This window comes from Helianthus annuus, chromosome 5 (genome assembly GCF_002127325.2).
Source record: "Helianthus annuus cultivar XRQ/B chromosome 5, HanXRQr2.0-SUNRISE, whole genome shotgun sequence".
NCBI classification, from domain to species: domain Eukaryota; kingdom Viridiplantae; phylum Streptophyta; class Magnoliopsida; order Asterales; family Asteraceae; genus Helianthus; species Helianthus annuus.
This window is the reverse complement of record NC_035437.2, coordinates 168,552,799-168,573,256: the sequence shown is the minus strand read 5'-3', so window position 1 is coordinate 168,573,256 and position 20,458 is coordinate 168,552,799. Positions and strand designations below refer to the sequence as shown.

Here is a 20,458-nt window from a genome sequence, read left to right as displayed (position 1 = left end):
GTTTTTTTTAACCGCCGGTTTTTATACCGGTTACTATTCTTGATTTCAAAAACCGGTTATTAACCGAACCGGTTATTAAAAAACCGGTTAAAACCGGAAAAAAACCGGTTTTTTTGGGAAAAACCGGTTAAAAACCGGTCCCAACCGGTTATACCGGTTATTGTTTTGGACCTCAAAAACCGGTTATTAACCGAACCGGTTATTAAAAAAACCGGTTTTTATTTTGGGTGAAAAAAACCGGGTTTTTTTTTAACCGGTTTTTTAAAAACCGATTAACCAATTTGTACACCAGATGAAGGCCCATCACGCTACCGGCCCGAGTGGCCTAACCAATCTAACCAACAATGTAACGACGATATTCAATATTAACATATCATGACTAAATAATTTTATATTCTTAAAAAAACATTGTTTATGTTTCTACATAAAGAAGGTAAACTCAAAATACACTCCACTTTATTATCTCCTCAAAAGTCAAGTCAAAAAGGAAGGAAAGTGGGTCCTTGTTAAGTTAAGCAGCTCATCTCTTCCACCGGACAACCACCATGACCTCCGGCCATCACTCCTCCTCCGCCGCCTCCATCAAAGGCTGCTGCTGCTGCCTGGTCCTCCTCTTCTCCTTCCTCTTACTCCTCTCTCTCGCTATCATCCTCATCCTCGTCCTCGCTGTCAAACCCAAAACCCCCAATTCACCCTCCAACAAGTCACCATCAACTACATCAACTTCACCGCCACCGATTCCGCCACTGTCACACTCGTGTTCCGCATGCTCTTCACCGCCCGCAACAACAACATTGCGGGAATCAAGTACAGGGACTCCACGTTTACTATCATGTACCGCGGAGTTCCGGTGGGGAGGGGGGTTGTGCGGGGGTTTTATCAGGCGGCGCATAGTGCGAGGAATGTTGAGACGACGGTGTCGGTGGATCAGACGAATTTGATGCAGGCGGATGCGGCGGCGTTGGTTAGAGATGTTACTGTTTATGATCGGGTTGAGCTTCGGGTCATGGGGGATGTTAGTGCTAAGATCCGGATTATTGGGATCACTTCGCCCAGTGTGCAGGTTAGCATTGTTGCTTCAACTGTCATTTACCATTGCCCACATGTTTTTGTTTGCTAATTTGCGCTTTTCTTGGGGTTGCATGTGGTGCTATCCTGCTCTTATCTCATTTCTTTCTTTCTGGGTAAAGAAGCGGTGCATGTAAAAATGACTTATTTTTGCTATAAATTTAGTGTTTTTATTTTATTTATTTATATCAAATATTTTTTATTAGAGTTAATTATTGTTTTCGTCCCTGTGGTCTGTGAAAAATCAATATTTCAGTCCATTAGTTTAAAAATTGCGATTTCAATCCCTGTGGTATCACTTTCGTAACAATTTCAGTCTCTGTGGTTTCACTTTTATAACCATTTTAATCCATTATTCTGTTAAGTACATGGACTGAAATGGTTACGAGTAACTTATTTATCATTTAGTCTTGTGTTTAGGTACTTATTTAGTTTGTTTTGAGTTTTTATCCACTTATCTACATCTTTTAAATATATAATCAGTTTATTTGAGTTTATTGAAATAAAGCTTTTCATAAGAGCGCATGGCATATAGCCTAGTGACATTTTAGGGGTGGGATAAGGTTTTGGGACCATTAGGTTTTGGGTTCGATTCTTATAAAGGGGGGTTTTCTCAGATTTATTAGGTTTCCTCCTGAATTAGTGTATAGGCATTATAGCCTAGTGGTGATGGATGTGATCGGGTGATTCTGCTGGTGACACGATAATACCCCAGTGATCTGTCATGTCAGTTATCCTTGTTTGCCGTTAAAAAAAAAGCTTTTATTAAGAAAACAACTTGTATTTGGAAATGAAGCACTTAAAGTTGCAACAAGACGTGTCAAGTTCTAGTAGTCCAAATTTGGAAGGAGTTTATAGAAAGGGATGTCATCAAGATGGAGATGCTTCCCTTTTAAAAAATATAATTTATTATATATTTATATCTACATTATGTTAGATATAATTATTGACATAAATTATCTAGCTTACTTATGAAATTATCATACACAAGTTAAAACTTTTAATGAAATTTAGTTTTTAAATAACTAAGAATTTCTAATATTTTGAATAGTAACTTTTTAGTTGAATAGATATAATATTCTATCAGGGGAAGGTTTAAATGAAAATCACTAGTTATTGTGAAAACTCGAAAACTAACTAAAAAAGCCAAAAAAACATACCAATTTTTTTTTTTTGCATAATAATTTTCGCAGGTTTTTTTTATATAAAAAATTCAATTTTTTTTTGTGTAGTGCACGTGTGTAATACTACACATGTGTATGTGTACTACACATGTGTATTATTACACAGGTGTACTACAATTTTTTTTTTTTTTTTTTGAAAAAAAGTTTTTTTTTCATATATAAAAACCAGCGATTTTTATAAAAAAAATTGAAAAAAAAAAATTTGTGTGTTTTTTAGGGTTTTTTTAGTTAGTTTTCGAGTTTTCACAATAAAAGTGGTTTTCATTTGAACCATCCCCTATTCTATTATTATATTCTAGTAACTTATAATAGTTGAATAGACATCAATTGATAATTGAATACGCTATGTATTTTATGAATGTGGAGATCATTACATAATATTCGCTAAATAGTTGTTCTCGGTCATTTGATAATTTATGTTAGATTAGTTCGAGTAATTCATTCCAGAGTAATTCATTCCATACGACGATTAAAAATCAAATGAAAACAAAAACTCAAATCATCTTTTCCAGATGTACATTTCGATCTTTATGTTCAACTTGTTATGGATTTAACTTTATATTTAATCCTTGTCTTTATTTGCAGGTATCGTTAGATTGTGCGATAGTAATAAGCCCGAGTAAGCAGTCTCTTGTTTCCAAACAATGTGGATTTGATGGTTTGCAGGTATGATGGATGTATAATCCAAGCATGGTCCGACTCGTCTCAGGTGGTTTGATCAACATTATAAATTACCAGAGGGAGTTTGTATACATATTTACTCGATTTTACACATGAGTGATCAATCTAATCTAATGATTTTTATATGGTTTTAATTTGATATTTTGTTATGTTATAATCCTATGAAGTAAATTGGTTTTATATGGGTTGATTTCTTTTATTAAAAATACAAGAATATACATTGTATAGACTGAAATTGAAAATACTTTGAGCGTCACCAATAGCTCATTTTTTTCTTGATTTAGAGGGTGATGTGGCATTTACTTCCGTTTTTGCTATTGTGGGTTCCATTGGAAACACAAGACAAAACTAAAGAAAGTGGTAGTGGATGGGGCCAAACGGGATGGGCGTCTCTCCCTATCTATCTATACTATATTATGTCCGTGATCCCAGCTCAGCTGGGTTATTGGCTGGTTGTCTCCTAGAGGCGCCGGTTCGATCCCCGGCTGTGACGGGTAAGACACTTGTGCGTTATGTTGATGAAAAATCCATCGAGTAGGGGTTTGATCCTGAGCGTCATCATGGTTTTCATTCGGCTGTTACTCCAGCGAGGCAACTCGTGTAAAGGCAGAACGGTTTCTGGGGGAAAGCCTTCGACCCCAGTCTGATAACCCCAGCGCTGGCCCTCCTATCTGGACACAGATCTTGGCAGGGTCCTCGACTAGAGGATGTGACAATGGTCACCATTAGAAGTTCACCTTTAAAAAAAAATCTATACTATATTATAATGAATGAGTGAGGGGTATTTTAAGATACCCAAAAAAACAAGAACTTCTTCCCCTTTTATTTATAAATACAACCCCTAAAATGAGGGTAAATTGGTCCTTTAAACACTAATTATATTTAGTCCCCATCTTATTACACTTACATCCCTTTGTTTACCAAAATTATAGATAATTAGTTACACTTTTCTCCCTACAGAACAAACTTATAATTATTTACATATTCGTGTCATATCTTATAAACTTTAATGTTTTAAAAAAAATCCAAAGGTACCGTGATGACCTACTCATTTTTGTCAAACGTTTCGATAGTTGTCTTGGTCAATATCGTTGTGTGGATTAAAATTGTACAAGTAGATGATATATTAGTGTACAAGTGATTAAAGCGATGGTACCTTGTTCACGTTTGTCCAGTTTACACTCTATATGTTGATATCATTATTATCATCTATACTAGTACAAGTGATTAAAGCGATGGTACCTTGTTCACGTTTGTCCAGTTTACAGTCTATATGTTGATATCATTATTAATCATCTATACTATATTATAATGCATGAAGAGGACAATTTAAAATACCAAAAAATAAGAATTTTTTTCTTCTGTACAACCCTAAAATGAGGGGTACATTAGTATTTTAAACACTAATTACAATTAATCCTCTCTTTATTACACTTTAATCATTCAATTTTAACAAAATATGGATAATTAGGTAGTAATTACACTTTTCCTCCTCCACTATAATTCTTTTATGTATTCTTTTAATACTTTTAAAACTATGACATTTTAAAAACATTCGAAGGTACCGTGACGACTTGCTCATTTTTGTCAATGTTCAATGTTTGTATTGGTCATATGACGTGTGAATTAAAATGTACAAGTAGATAATGTTTTAGTGTGCAAGTGATCATTACAATTACAAAGAAATAGAATAAGCAAATAACTTATGTAATCATTTAAGAGTTACAAGTGCAAAAGTGCGAAAATAATCAAAGGTTATACTAATACACGTGTCGGAACCAAGTGATTCATCTTGTCTATCTGTTTTTATTTATTTTTATTTTCAGCATTTAGTTAGTTTTTATTTTTCTTAGTTTAAAACATTTTTCTAACCTTTTTGATTTGATTAGACGTTGAGGATAAACCGGTATTAAAAGCTCTTGTGTCCTTGGACGACCTCGGTATCTTACCAACACTATACTACGTCCACGATGGGTGCACTTGCCCATATGTGTGTTTAGTGTTAGTGAATATCGTGTTTTATAAATTTAAAACTTGGCTAAAAAGTGTAAAAAGGGCTTAATTATACATCTAAATTATATTACACCTAACGCACATCAAGTTTTTGGCGCCGTTGCCGGGGACACAAGGATTTTAAGAAAGTTTAAAATCGATGGCCTAATCAGTTTTTCAAAACTTTTCAAAACGCGCGCATTTTTCTGCATTTTAGTTTAGTTTTGCATTTACAGTAGCCTGAACACGGGGCCGTGCTCACTGAACACGCCCCCGTGCTGCATATTTTTAGTTAGATACCCAGATACAGAGTCTGAACACGGGGCCGTGCTCGCTGAACACGCCCCCGTGCTCACGTGACCAGTAACTTTAATTAAAACGCCCAGATACAGACCCTGAACACGGGGCCGTGTTCACTCAACACGGGCCGTGTCCAGCTTCTGTCTCCGTCTTATTTCGTTTTCTGGTCCCGAGACTCAGTTGTGATCTGTTGAGTGATTCTTATGGATCAATACTCAAGAGGTTACAACTACACCTATGATGAGGATGATTATAGGGGTAATTATTGCACTAATTGTCGTAACACACGCTCGGTTCAATATAATAACTCATATCAACCATCCAATTCATACAACCATTATGAGGAGCCCAGGTACGAGCCATCAACTTCATACACATCCTATGAAGACCAAAGGTATGAACCTCCTCCCTCATACTCATATTTTGATGAACCAAGGTATGAGCCTTCATACTCATACTTTGAAGATTCAACATATGAGCCACCACCTTCATACTCTTATTATGAGGAACCATGGCGTGAACAACCCACCTCATATGAGTACTATGAAGAACAAAGCTTCGACCCTTATCCATCATATACTTACAATGAAGAACAATGGTGTGAACCATCTACTTCATATGAGTATTATGAGGAACCTAGGATCGAGCAACCGGATTCAAGCTTTGAGGATCCAAATTCTTTCAATCTCACCGAAGTGACTAATAGGATATTAGAACACATTAAAACTATCGAACGTTGTATAAAAGAATCTCGCGCAAGAGAAGAGCTAAAAAATGATAATAACGTAGAGATAGTTGAAAGTGTAAAAATGGAAGAACAAGAAAGTGAAAAACCGACACATGAGTTAAACAACGAAAATGGTGAGTCCGTTAATGTTAAAATTCAAGAAGAGTCTAATTTTGAAGAAATTAACCTCTTGTCACCTACTTTCGAAAATCATTGTTTAATAACACCTCATGCTAAGTTTTTAAAAGAGTTAAACACTAGTGCTAAAATCAAAGACTTAGTAAGCGTTAAGTTAACTAATGATCAAACCTCGCTAATAAAAGAAGACCCTTTTGAAATTAACATCACACCGGTTCCATGTTTCTTTCAAAATTCATTTATTAGTAATATCACCATTGATAAAGATCTTTGTGTTAACATAATGCCTAACTATATTTTTGAAAAATTAAGTGTTAGTGATTTTACTCCACTTCAAATACCCATTTTTCTATCCAATCGGAAAGTAATGAAATCAATCGGTGTAATTGAAGATGTTTGGTTCAAACAAATCAAATGGTAATCCCAACCGACTTCGTCATCCTAGATGACGCCCCCTTAGTCTTGGGAAAACCTTTTGTACAAACTCATAAAGCTTTGAAAAACCGGAAGTACAACAATCTACCTCTTTAATTAGGGGCATTCAAAAGGAGCATAGATCTTGAGCGCTCAATGAAATATCCTTTTGGCAACAATGACCCCCTAATTGAAGATGAAGTTGAACCACCTGATACAACCAACGAAGAGGACCACTTTGTCGAAGAAGAGATAGCCATAGAACAAACCTTTAAGGTTCTTGATCTAGATGAGCCACAAAATAAGGTGTCTCCTAAAGACCAACCCATTGAGCTCAAAGAACTTCCTAAAGGTTTGGAATATGCTTTTCTAGGCAAAGATGGTAGTTTACCAGTAATTATTTCGTCTAGTTTAAGTAGTATAGAAAAAGAGAAATTAGTTAACCTGCTTAAAAAACATAAAAATGCAATCGCTTGGAAGCTTGTAGATATTAAAGGAATAAGTCCTTCCATGTGCACGCACAAAATTTTAATGAATGATGACTACAAGACAGTAATTCAACCACAACGAAGAGTGAACCCCAATGTTCAAGAAGTGGTTAAGAATGAAGTCATCAAACTACTCGACGCCGGACTAATCTACCCTATCTCCGATAGCCCGTGGGTAAGTCCCGTCCAGGTAGTCCCAAAGAAAGGAGGTATGACGGTAATAACTAACGAGAAAAATGAATTAATACCAACGAGAACCGTCACAGGATGGAGAGTCTGTATAGATTATAGGAGATTAAATGAAGCAACTAGGAAAGACCACTTTCCTTTACCCTTCATTGATCAAATGTTAGAAAGATTATCCGGTCATAAATTTTATTGTTTCTTAGATGGTTTTTCAGGATACTTTCAAATACCGATAGCACCAGAAGACCAAGAGAAAACAACTTTCACATGTCCCTACGGCACTTTTGCATATCGACGCATGCCATTCGGTCTATGTAATGCGCCTGCAACATTCCAACGTTGTATGGTAGCCATTTTCCATGATATGATCGAAAAGACAATGGAAGTCTTCATGGATGACTTTTCCATCTTTGGAGACTCATATGACCAATGACTCGATAATCTTGAACGAATGCTATCCCGATGTGAGGAAACTAACCTCGCCCTTAACTGGGAAAAATGCCATTTCATGGTAACAGAGGGAATAGTACTCGGTCACAAGATCTCAAGCGAAGGAATGGAAGTTGATCGAGCAAAAATAGAGACTATTTCTCGATTACCTCCTCCATCCTCCGTACGAGCAATCAGAAGTTTCCTAGGGCATGCCGGATTCTATAGAAGGTTTATCAAGGACTTTTCAAAAATTTCGAGACCTCTAACAAAATTGCTTGAAAAAGATGCACCCTTCATCTTTGACAAGGAATGCAATCAAGCATTTCTAACCCTCAAGGAAATGCTAGTCAACGCACCTATCATGATAGCACCAGATTGGAAATTTCCATTCGAAATCATGTGCGATGCAAGCGACTTTGCTGTTGGAGCAGTCTTGGGACAAAGAAAAGAAAAACATTTCCACCCAATTTATTATGCTAGTAAAACTCTTAATGATGCACAAGAAAATTATACAACTACAGAAAAAGAATTACTAGCGGTGGTATTTGCTTTTGATAAATTTCGTTCTTATCTTGTTTTTTCTAAAACAATAGTTTATACAGACCATGCAGCCATCAGGTACCTCTTCAAGAAGCAAGACGCAAAACCCCGTTTGATAAGGTGGATTTTACTCCTCCAAGAATTCGACATTGAAATCAAGGACAAAAGAGGAGCGGAAAACACTGCTGCAGATCATCTCTCACGCTTAGAAGACCCAGCTTTGGAGACAACCAGGGACGAGCAAATCAACGAAAAATTTCCCACGGAGTCCCTGGAAATGATGGAAAGTAGACAAGAACCATGGTATGCCGACTACGCTAATTTCTTAGCTAGCGGCGTAGTCGCCAAAGGATGGCCACATCATCAAAGGAAGAAATTCTTTGCTGATGTAAAGCATTACTTTTGGGAAGACCCCTATCTTTTCAAAATGTGTGCCGACCAGCTCATCCGAAGGTGTGTCCATGGTAATGAAGCGCGAAGAATACTCCGTCATTGTCACGAAGGTCCATACGGAGGACATCATGGTGCCGCAAGTACCGCACGAAAGGTATTTGACTCAGGATTTTACTGGCCAACCATTTACAAGGATGCACAAAACCTTGTAAAGACATGTGATGCCTGCCAGAGATCAGGTAATATTTCTTCCAAAAACGAAATGCCTCAAAATGGCATTCTCGTTTGTGAAATCTTTGATGTGTGGGGACTCGATTTCATGGGACCCTTCCCACCTTCAAAGGGAAACAAATATATACTTGTGGCAGTAGATTACTTGTCTAAATGGGCAGAGGCCGAAGCTCTTCCAACAAACGATGGGAGAGTGGTGGTAAAATTTCTGAAAAAGCTGTTCTCTCGTTTCGGGACACCAAAGGCTTTGATAAGTGATAGAGGTACCCATTTTTGCAATCATCAACTCGAAAAAATATTAACAAGGTATGGGGTCTATCACCGGGTCTCGACAGCATATCATCCTCAAACAAATGGGCAAGCCGAAGTGACTAATCGAGGTTTAAAACGAATACTTGAAAAAACCGTAGGAATAAATAAAAAAGAATGGGCCGATAAATTAGACGACGCTTTATGGGCTTTTCGAACTGCTTATAAAACCACCATAGGCACAACCCCATACAAACTCGTCTATGGAAAAAGTTGCCACTTGCCAGTAGAAATCGCTCACAAAGCCTACTGGGCAATTAAAAACGTAAACTTAGATTTAGAAGTTGCCGGTAAAAATCGATTTTGTCAAATAAACGAATTAGAAGAACTTAGGAATTATGCATATTCTAACTCCGAAATTTATAAAGAAAGAATGAAAAATTTGCATGATAAATATATTAAATCTAATGAATTTCGGGTTGGAGACCAAGTTCTATTGTTTAATTCACGACTTCGATTATTTCCTGGTAAGTTAAAATCTAGGTGGTCAGGACCTTTTTCCGTTACCCATGTTTTTCCACACGGTGCAGTAGAAATTAAAACTCGGAATGGGACACCATTTAAAGTCAATGGCCAACGGCTGAAACTCTACAGAGGATCCATTGAGGATGAGGAAGAGGAAATCGCACTACAAACGGTCAACGAATAAACTCGTACCCGACATGTTACAGGTAAGTGTACGTTCAAAACCAGTAAATCATCTAACCATTTTTCGGAAATAAGGGGCATGCACACGAGCACAGAAAAAAAAAATATATATTTTTCAAAAACTTCGTCCGGCACGGGGCTGTGTCCGCTGGACACGGGGCCGTGTCGAGGCGACTGTCGGGATAAAACCCTCTTTTCCTATCAGTTACACCATTCCACACGCCCCGTTTCACCGAAAACTCTCTGGTTAGAAGCGATTTTCTGCAGATTTCGAACGTCACCACCGATTCTAACAACGTCAAGGTATGATTATATCCTTCTTAGTAGTTAGATTAGTTACTTGCATGTAGTTAAAACATCAAAAATTGGGGGAAAATCTAGGGTTCTTCATGTTCATCCGGATCGAACTCAAAATTTTTGATGAAAATTGTTAGTAGTAGTTTAGAATAGAGTAGTAGGAAGTAAATAGACATGTATTGTTGATAGATTCGTCCGATTTCCAACTAAAAACCCAAACCCTTGTTCTTGAACCGAAAAACACGAAATTGAAAGGGTAAATGGTTTGTTTTTGGAAAAATGACACTTAGGGTTTCATTTTCGGGGGAAACCGCTACTATTGGGCTAAAAATTTTCAGGTTTTCGAAACCGGGACGAAAAATGGAATTTTTGAGTTACAGACGCCTGGACACGGGGCCGTGTCCGCTGAACACGGGGCCGTGTCCAGCCCACTGTTTGCAGTTTCCAATCCGATTTTCCTAGTTTCGTACTAACTTCTTATGTATTCTTTTCAGATGTCGAAATTCACAAGGTTTGGTGCAAACGAACTTGACGCTAGGGCACGCTACGAGGTCCTACAAACAAGACCCGAAGAATACCCAAGGCGGGCATGTACTGATTTGCTAACCATGGTGAACCAACTGGACCGCTTCAACAACATAGTGAAGGGTCCGCTGCACGTCGCATTGACTGCCCGACTTCGGTCGGTCCATCAATGCACGATGGAGTTCTATAGCACTTTCGTCTTCAACTCGAGATGCGAACCGTTTGACCACGAGGCGGTCGAATTTCGATGTGGGGGTACAACCTATAGAACCTCCATGGCACAGTTTGGATCCATCATTGGGCTGTACAAAGATGAAGAAGCGGGGAATGAAGAGAATACCGGGGGATTGCGAGACTTGGATGCAACTGAACGTCAAGCCGCATGGGCTCAAATCGGTGAAGGGATCTACAACCCAAGCAGCACAACCCATTATACCGCTACATCCACAGGCTCCTCACGTACTCGCTGAGCCAACGCCATGACAGTAGTGGCGTTGTTGGGTTAAAAGATTTGGTTGTCCTTCACTGCATCCACAACCGGAAGCCTCTCGATGTTCCTTACCTCCTACTGCGGAACATGCACTTGAACCGCCTTGCCTCTGCTCCTACACCAATCTTCTTCGGGGGATGGGTGTACCGTCTTTTCAAGCACTTCACGAATATCCCAAGGTCCTTCGAAAGGAGTCCATGGTCGGGACGGGTCGATTATCATATTTGCCGAGCCATGAACTTGCTTTATGAAGCGGAGGACGGGACGGTGAGCTTTCAGAGGGCGCAAGGCTACGCATGGAACCCGCAGGAGGCTCTAGTTCTTCATGCACCACCTCCACATTTTCAATACCCTCCCCAAGGCGATCCGGGTCAATCCTCCTCTCAAGGAGGCGGTTTTCCTAACTTCCAAAGTTTACATGATCTTTTGCAGGAAAACCTCATGTGCACCAGAAACACCTACAACCTCGCCAACAACACACACCTCCGGGTTGGAGCTATCGAACGCAACGTCAACGATATACAAGATGATATCGGTAGCATCCGGGAGTACATGGCGAGGCAGGGGGCGGAGGTGAAGATAGTGATGAAGACATGGAGTAGGAGGCTGGGAGGAGCAAGGGGCTGGCTGGTGATGAGCCCACAGGTTTGATTGCCCTTCTTATCCATCAAACAATTCATGGCCTGCGTGCCATTTGTCGAACAATTTACTTTCCTTAACTACTTTTTATCTTTATTTTGTTTTTACTTTATGTTTGGATAATATTTGACAATGGTAAAATTAGGATGGTTTGTGCTTGGTTGGATGGTATTGAATGATTAAACAGGTGCAATGCAAGGGTTAGAGTGCTAAACATTAGCACTTGCAGCCCTAGGATGAAGAAACCGGGAGAAAAACCTATTTTTCTGGCTAACAGACTGTCCACACGGGGACGTGTCCAACCGACACGCCCCCGTGTCCATCTCCCAGTTCTGCTGTTTGGCTACTGACCTGCGGATTTTTGCCAGACACGTGGCCGTGTTCACCCAACACGCCCCCGTGTTCACCTTCTGTAAGTTTTCCGTTACTGGCAGTTCACCACGGGGCCGTGTCCACTGGACACGGGGCCGTGTCCAGAGTGCCAGTAACACAAATCTTTGTTTTTAAACATACTTTTACACATTCTAATCAACCAAAAACTTTATTTTTGGACACATTGAGGACAATGTGTAATTTAAGTGTGGGGGGGATGCTAAAACCTTGAAATTTTGCAAAATCCTAAACACAAGCCTTACACAAAACTCTATTGGAACCGCTAAACACCCCAAATTTTTTTTCAAAAACTTTTTCATTTTTTTATTTACTTGTCTTAGTTTAAGTTGGGAAGAACAAGTCTAAAAAGGTTATATTTTTACAAATTTACAACCGATAGCGTCGTGATAAAAAGAACTAACATAAGAAAATTATGAAACGGTATAACAAGTCTAGTTAAGAATTCGATTATATATGCTTGGTCACATAAAAAAAAAAACTCATTCCCACAAAAGTGAGTTTTGAGCCTTTATTGAGCATAAAAATACACATATTTAGATTAAATGCTCATTTTTCGTTTCTTGTGTGAATAGCCGCTCGGTCCTTACAAATCTAGAACTTGCCACGACGATACATTCCCGGTCCTTACCAACTTAAACCCAAGTAAGTAAATGATGGAGGCATTAGGACTAACCATTTTTCTTTCAAAACCATTATTTTTCATTTTTTTTACCTACCCAAAATCCCCCTAGATAGCCCCTTTGAGCCTAAACCTTTCATTTCATTACCCCAAAAACCATTTTTACCCACCAAAAATCTTTTTCATTTTTTTTCCCCTTTATTTTAGTAACAAGCTCGGTTTTTCGTCAACTTGCCCTTTCAAGTGATATCAAAAAAAAAAAAAACTAGATGATGAAGTCAAAACAAACAAAAGCTACAAAAGCTTGTTTGAAGAAATACTTCAAAAATAATAAGTCACTAAAAACAAGGTATTCTACGAAAACCGACACTTGTTACGATTTTCGCCCTTTTTACTAACCACTAACCAACCACCCACCTTTAAACCCAAGCCTTCACCCCAAAAGTCCTCTTGATATTTACAAAGGTAAAAAGTTAAAAAGGAGGAGGATTGATTGCTTGGCAAGCCTATGGAAGACGTAAGTTCCGTGCCGCTCTCGAGTGATTCACTAAAATATACACCTTCGGCCGAGTGTTGAGTGATCTCCCGTGAGGTATGTGAACTTGTATATAAATGAAATTTTAATAAGGCATGTTATGCCCAAATAAGTAGTTTATCTTGTGAAAAGTTCAAAATAAATCATAACGAATAGGATTGTAAATAACTAAAAATAAAACCTATAAAAACCTTGGATTCCCGACACTCTAGGACAAGCTAAAAAACTTCTCTTCTACCTATTCCATTTGGGAGTGTAAGCCACATTTAAAGAGTTTTGCTTGAGGACAAGCAAAAGTTCAAGTGTGGGGGTATTTGATGTGTGTAAAATGCAACATATAAAACACATCAATTAAGGCATAAAACTAACCCTTTTTAAGTACTAATGTTGGAAAAAGAGTGTCTTTGTCTTCCTTTTGTATTTTCAGGATGAAATGAGCTCAAAATCACAAAAGAAGCAAAAAGACTACTAATTCTACCACAAATACAAGAAAAGGAACAAAAGTGGACTGCCCGGACCCTCAACGGCACCTCCCAAGACAAAGAGAAGGAAACAGAGTCTGAACACGCCCCGTGTCCAGCGAACACGGGGGCGTGCCCAGGAAGCAGCAGAAAAGACAAACCAGTAGAAGCTTCCATTGCTCACCACGGGGCCGTGTCCAGCGAGCACGGGGGCGTGGTGAAAGTACAGCAGGCGCATTAATTGTAATTCACAATTACAATTAATGAAGAGAGAGAGTGTCAGGCGGGCACGGGGCCGTGTCCAGCGGACACGGGGCCGTGTCCAGCCTTCTGTTCAGCCTATAAATAGAGGAGCTTGGTTTCATTCTCTCTCATCCCTTGGCACACCACCTCTCTCACACCTCATCCACCACCCACCACCACCATAACACCATCATCCACCACCATCATCCATTGTCCATCGTAGAGTGTGTGAGTCGTCTCGGGATCCAAGATTGATCGTAAGAGTTCTTGACAATCAAGGCCATGTTTGCCTAAGTCTCTTACATCACTTGGTGAAGACAAGTGTTTAGTATAATACTTTTTATTTTTAATCTTTTGCACTTTTTATTTGGTTTTGTATTAATGACTTTAATAACTAGTTACTTATGTTGAAGGTGATCTTTCCTTATCGTTTGTCCGTGGTGTCTTGGCGTTATTTTACTGTCTATATAAAATAAAAGATTTTCACCATTCATATCTCCACGGTCTATATGGAGGTATGTTGGCTACCTGGTCGGGGGTTAAGGGAACGGTTTGGTAAGGGTCTTGCCCTTGTTCAGCGTTTAGAGGGCCTGCTTGGGACCTGGGTCAAATTTAGTAGGATCTCCTTCAATGCCCATAGGTATTGGATGGCGGGGATCCAAACTCTTTGACCCCCTCATAAGTTAACTACTATTAGTACTATAACCCGGCTATTTAGGACTGTATCCCTGCTGACTCAGACTACTTAGCCGAGGGTAACGTAGCCGCCAAAAGCGGGGCCTACCATAATTTGCATTAATAACTTAATTCATTATCTTTCAATAATCCGACCCTTTAGGATTGTATCCTTGCTGACTCAAATTACTTGGTTGAGGGTAACGTCGCCTTCAAAAGAGGGGCCTACTACAATAACTAAGATAATCTCTTAAAAAGTGCAAAAGTGCGAAAATAATCAAAGGTTATACTAATACACGTGTCGGAACCAAGTGATTCATCTTGTCTATCTGTTTTTATTTTATTTTTATTTTTCAGCATTTAGTTAGTTTTTATTTTTCTTAGTTTAAAACATTTTTCTAACCTTTTTGATTTGATTAGACGTTGAGGATAAACCGGTATTAAAAGCTCTTGTGTCCTTGGACGACCTCGGTATCTTACCAACACTATACTACGTCCACGATGGGTGCACTTGCCCATATGTGTGTTTAGTGTTAGTGAATATCGTGTTTTATAAATTTAAAACTTGGCTAAAAAGTGTAAAAAGGGCTTAATTATACATCTAAATTATATTACACCTAACGCACATCACTGACCCTATTTGATTTGTAATGATAATAACCTAAACTGTTACTTTGGTTCCTAAAAAGAAATCACGTGGATTGATCTTGATTTAAGTTAAAGTAAGTATTAATGATAGTTGTCGGTTGTGGAAATTGTGGGGAAGTAAAGTGTGGACAGAACTTGTAAACTTTGAAAAGGGGTTCGAACAAAATAATAAATTTGCATGCATAAAGGCCGGGCATATGTGCATTTAATATTGTGAGAGTATAATAGGCTGCATATAATATGTGTCACCAATGGGGTGATGGTCCATTGGCAAAGGCAAAGTCTTTAAGAACACCTAAGTTGGAAAGGAGAAGTTCTTGGGTTCAAGTCCCACAGACGACAGGAGATTAAAGAAATTAGCCGTTAAATAAAAATACGTGTGTCATTTAACAACCTCACATGCTGTTAAATGGGGTTCACCCATATCTATGATAATATTCACTCACAACACAACTAATATATCATATAAGTATTATAATGTCTACGTTTATTGAGAAAGGAAATTACATGCATATCTTTCATTTGTATTCACATTTAGAATGTCTATTTATATAAATAGTGGGTCGCATATGTATATATCTGTTTTAGTAGGCCAAGAATAGTATATGATTAGTTTTATTTGTGGGTCAACAACATTAATGTTGTTAAATACTTAAATTGATTTCATTAAACTTGTTTTTATAATTCGGATCAAGAATTTGAAATCTGTTTATTTTTGGATTTAATTGGGTCGTTTACTTTTGAGTGTTCATTATTTGGGCTGATAACCTTGAGTTAACAAGACTGTTTGAACTGGCCTTTACATAACTAATTAGATTCATGGGTTCTTTGAATTAGTTAATGATACATGATGTTGTACCTTAGGTCACGTGTAACGGACCTGACCATTAATTAACACTAGAAGTACACTATTAAACCGAGCAAACCAAGGTGAGTTCACTGCTCTTTTTCCAAGCATGCATCCCGGGGAGGGATAACGGGTAACGTTCCGGGCAGGAATGCTAGTTTATTGGGATGTTTGTTATTATTACTCAGTTTCTATCATATAAGACCCCTTACATCTACCGACAGTTTCTGGGGTGGCAACGAGGTTATTAGTTGATAGCGCTATTAGGTTTGGCACCCTCACACCGTACCAGGGAGGACGGGCGTGAACTAATTTCCTTAAAGCATGACCAATGTTTTGATAGAGACATTGGGGTTGGGCAAATACATCTTGTAGCCACTGCGGTAATCGAGTTAATAACAACATCAAATCAAATTGTTAAACTGTTTTATACATGTAATTGGTAACTCAACTCGCTAACAAAACTTTGAACTCACCAGCGTCGTCTGACACACTTGTTTGCATGCTTGTAGGTCGTTAGATGTTTTGCATTGGAACTTGCTGTCTGGAGTAGCTGGAGCGGTCATGGGTCGACTGGACGGATTTATGTTAATGATTTCTTGATACAATACTTTGGTTTTGAAACTGTTTAATTTTGCTTCCGCTAAATACTTTGGTTTTCACTTAAACTTGTTGATGGTATTTTATTAATAATTAAGGATTTTATTTTGAAACTTGTACGCGTTCAATGTAATTAGTGGCTCGTTATTGGTATGTCGTACGCCTAACAGGGACATTCCCTAGGTGGTATTTTGGGGGTGTGACAGTTTGGTATCAGAGCCACTGGTTATAGTGAACTTGGTTTTAAAACGTTTTTATAAAACCGGACTATAACCGAACAGTTCCGAAAACGAGAATACGACCATGACACTCAGCTCCAGATTGCAAGGTTCGTCTTTTCATCTGTGGTATACATTACATGAGTAGTGCACATCTGTTTATGTTGTAGCATACAGACACACCCTCGTCACTATTGCATGATTACACGAATTGTTTGCTTACATTATGATGCATTGGTAGCATGTCATAGCCCTTAGGTTCTTGTGATCTTAACATTTTGATAACCTCTGTTTGGCATTTGAGTTTGAGGAACCATTTGATATGAGTTAGGAGGAACTGAGATGAGCATGCAAATCGCAATATTATTGTGGGTGCACACATAATAATAATGTGGGGTGCATGCGAGTCCCAGTGAGGCTTAACAAGTGGAAAAGGGGTTCCGTTCCGTTATTTGATCGATGTGAAACACAACAGTCTATAGGAGTCATAGCAGTGATTGTCTCCTACTCGAACGTGATCTTTTCCCTCCTCTCTGAATCCTTTCGCATCTCGATGTTATCGAGTGTTACCTGAACACCCATCCGAACGTCTAGCGAACTATGTAGAATGCTAGGTGCTTGTACGGGCGTCCCTGAGTTGGATGTCACAGCGTCGAATGATTGGTCTATACCTCCCTCACTTCTCTCTGTTGCTGGAACTTAATGTATCGACGTCTTAGATCCCGAGGTGCGATCACTTCTGCAACACTCTCGTAACAGACCGTGTATTACTCAAGCAACTTGCAGCATCAGTGGACAAAAGGATGAGAGTGGTACTTTACCGACTTCAGTATTTGGACGACCCCGATTTCCAACAACGAACACCAGCAATTTGACGCCAATCGGAATCTTTAACCCTAGTCAGCGGCTGATGGGAGCCAACTCCTACGAAATAATCGGGACATAAGCAATGACAATCGGCTACGGTGTGGAACGCCCAGCTGCTAGCACAATGAGTAGCGTCTTAGTACGTGGCACGGAAATGTGACAAGACGTACTTTGTCGATGAAAGATCATAGGGTTCCGTTTCAAGCAACGACATTAGAGGCAACAGTCACAGCAACATCAAGTTACTTGTAGTCGTGGCCTACAGGATGGAAATGAAGGTGCCTACGACACGGATTGGCCGTTGTTAAATCAAGACAACAACAACTAAGGGAACGATAACAGTATTGGGAAATCCACGTGATCGTAACAACACTGGTACTGGTGCTTGTGGAAGGGTATTTAGGATTGGCGTAGGCGACGCCAGACATAATAATAACATGGTAGCTTGCATGGGTAGCTAACCGCTTCGTCTCGATTCCGTTTAACCTTGATGCTTCTCGAAACCAAACCTGTTATGGAACGGGCTGATCGCAAGCCAATTGAAGCCTTGTATGTTCATTGGGGTGCAAACTTAACCTTGTGGGATAAGTGTTCGACATCGACCTTCCTTTTCGCTATCCTTGATGGTCTCGATGCAGTAGTAGTGTAGATTGGTTAACTGGATATCGTGTAAATATACCTTGAGGAAGGAAAATTTTGCGTCATTTATACTTTGAAGTGTCAGAGTGGTGTAAAGGTTAGCATCATATCAGCAATGAAGGCCCAGAAGTGTCTACAGAGGGATTACCCCACAACGTTAGCAACCGTTACTGATGTTAAGGCTAAGGAAAAGAGGATCGAGAATCCACCAATTGTTCGTGATTCCTCCCGGTGTGCTACACGAGGAGCTTTCGGACTTGCTTCCACAACTGTTAGGCAGAATCTCAGTTTGAGCTCGCGCCAGCGGTAGCTCTGATTATGATTACTTGTACTCATACCGTCCTGCGCCACGAGGGTTGCCAGAATTGTCTAATCAACTTCAGGAACTGTTGGACAAGAGTTTGTCGGACCTAGTTTTTCGCTTTGGGGAGCCCCAGTTATATCCGTGAAGATAAGCCTTTTTGTATGTGTACTGATTATCCAGAACTCAGCAAGGCGACAGTCAAGAACAGTTTGCCTCGACCATTGTATTAACAACCTAAGTTGGAAAGGAGAAGTTCTTGGGTTCAAGTCCCACAGACGACAGGAGATTAAAGAAATTAGCCGTTAAATAAAAATATGTGTGTCATTTAACAGCCTCACATGCTGTTAAACGGGGTTCACCCATATCTATGATAATATTCACTCACAACACAACTAATATATCATATAAGTATTATAATGTCTACGTTTATTGAGAAAGGAAATTACATGCATATCTTTCATTTGTATTCACATTTAGAATGTCTATTTATATAAATAGTGGGCCGCATATGTATATATCTGTTTTAGTAGGCCAAGAATAGTATATGATTAGTTTTATTTGTGGGTCAACAACATTAATGTTGTTATATACTTAAATTGATTTCATTAAACTTGTTTTTATAATTCGGATCAAGAATTTGAAATCTGTTTATTATTGGATTTAATTGGGTCGTTTACTTTTGAGTGTTCATTATTTGGGCTGATAACCTTGAGTTAACAAGACTGTTTGAACTGGCCTTTACATAACTAATTAGATTCATGGGTTCTTTGAATTAGTTAATGATACATGATGTTGTACCTTAGGTCACGTGTAACGGACCTGACCATTAATTAACACTAGAAGTACACTATTAAACCGAGCAAACCAAGGTGAGTTCACTGCTCTTTTTCCAAGCATGCATCCCGGGGAGGGATAACGGGTAACGTTCCGGGCAGGAATGCTAGTTTATTGGGATGTTTGTTATTATTACTCAGTTTCTATCATATAAGACCCCTTACATCTACCGACAGTTTCCGGGGAGGCAACGAGGTTATTAGTTGATAGCGCTATTAGGTTTGGCACCCTCACACCGTACCCGGGAGGACAGGCGTGAACTAATTTCCTTAAAGCATGACCAATGTTTTGATAGAGACATTGGGGTTGGGCAAATACATCTTGTAGCCACTGCGGTAATCGAGTTAATAACAACATCAAATCAAATTGTTAAACTGTTTTATACATGTAACTGATAACTCAACTCGTTAACAAAACTTTGAACTCACCAGCGTCGTCTGACACACTTGTTTGCATGCTTGTAGGTCGTTAGATGTTTTGCATTGGAACTTGCTGTCTGGAGTAGCTGGAGCGGTCATGGGTCGACTGGATGGATTTATGTTAATGATTTCTTGATACAATACTTTGGTTTTGAAACTGTTTAATTTTGCTTCCGCTGAATACTTTGGTTTTCACTTAAACTTTGTTGATGGTATTTTATTAATAATTAAGGATTTTATTTTGAAACTTGTACGCGTTTAATGTAATTAGTGGCTCGTTATTGGTATGTCGTACGCCTAACAGGGACATTCCCTAGGTGATATTTTGGGGGTGTGACAGTTTGGTATCAGAGCCACTGGTTATAGTGAACTTGGTTTTAAAACGTTTTTATAAAACCGGACTATAACCGAACAGTTCCGAAAACGAGAATACGACCATGACACTCAGCTCCAGATTGCAAGGTTCGTCTTTTC

At 39.0% G+C, this 20,458-nt stretch overlaps 1 pseudogene; it reads left to right on the top strand.

The window, feature by feature from the left end:
* The first annotated feature begins 425 nt into the window (after positions 1 to 425).
* Positions 426 to 3,093, top strand: LOC110928948 (annotated as a pseudogene).
* Positions 3,094 to 20,458: the final 17,365 nt, after the last annotated feature.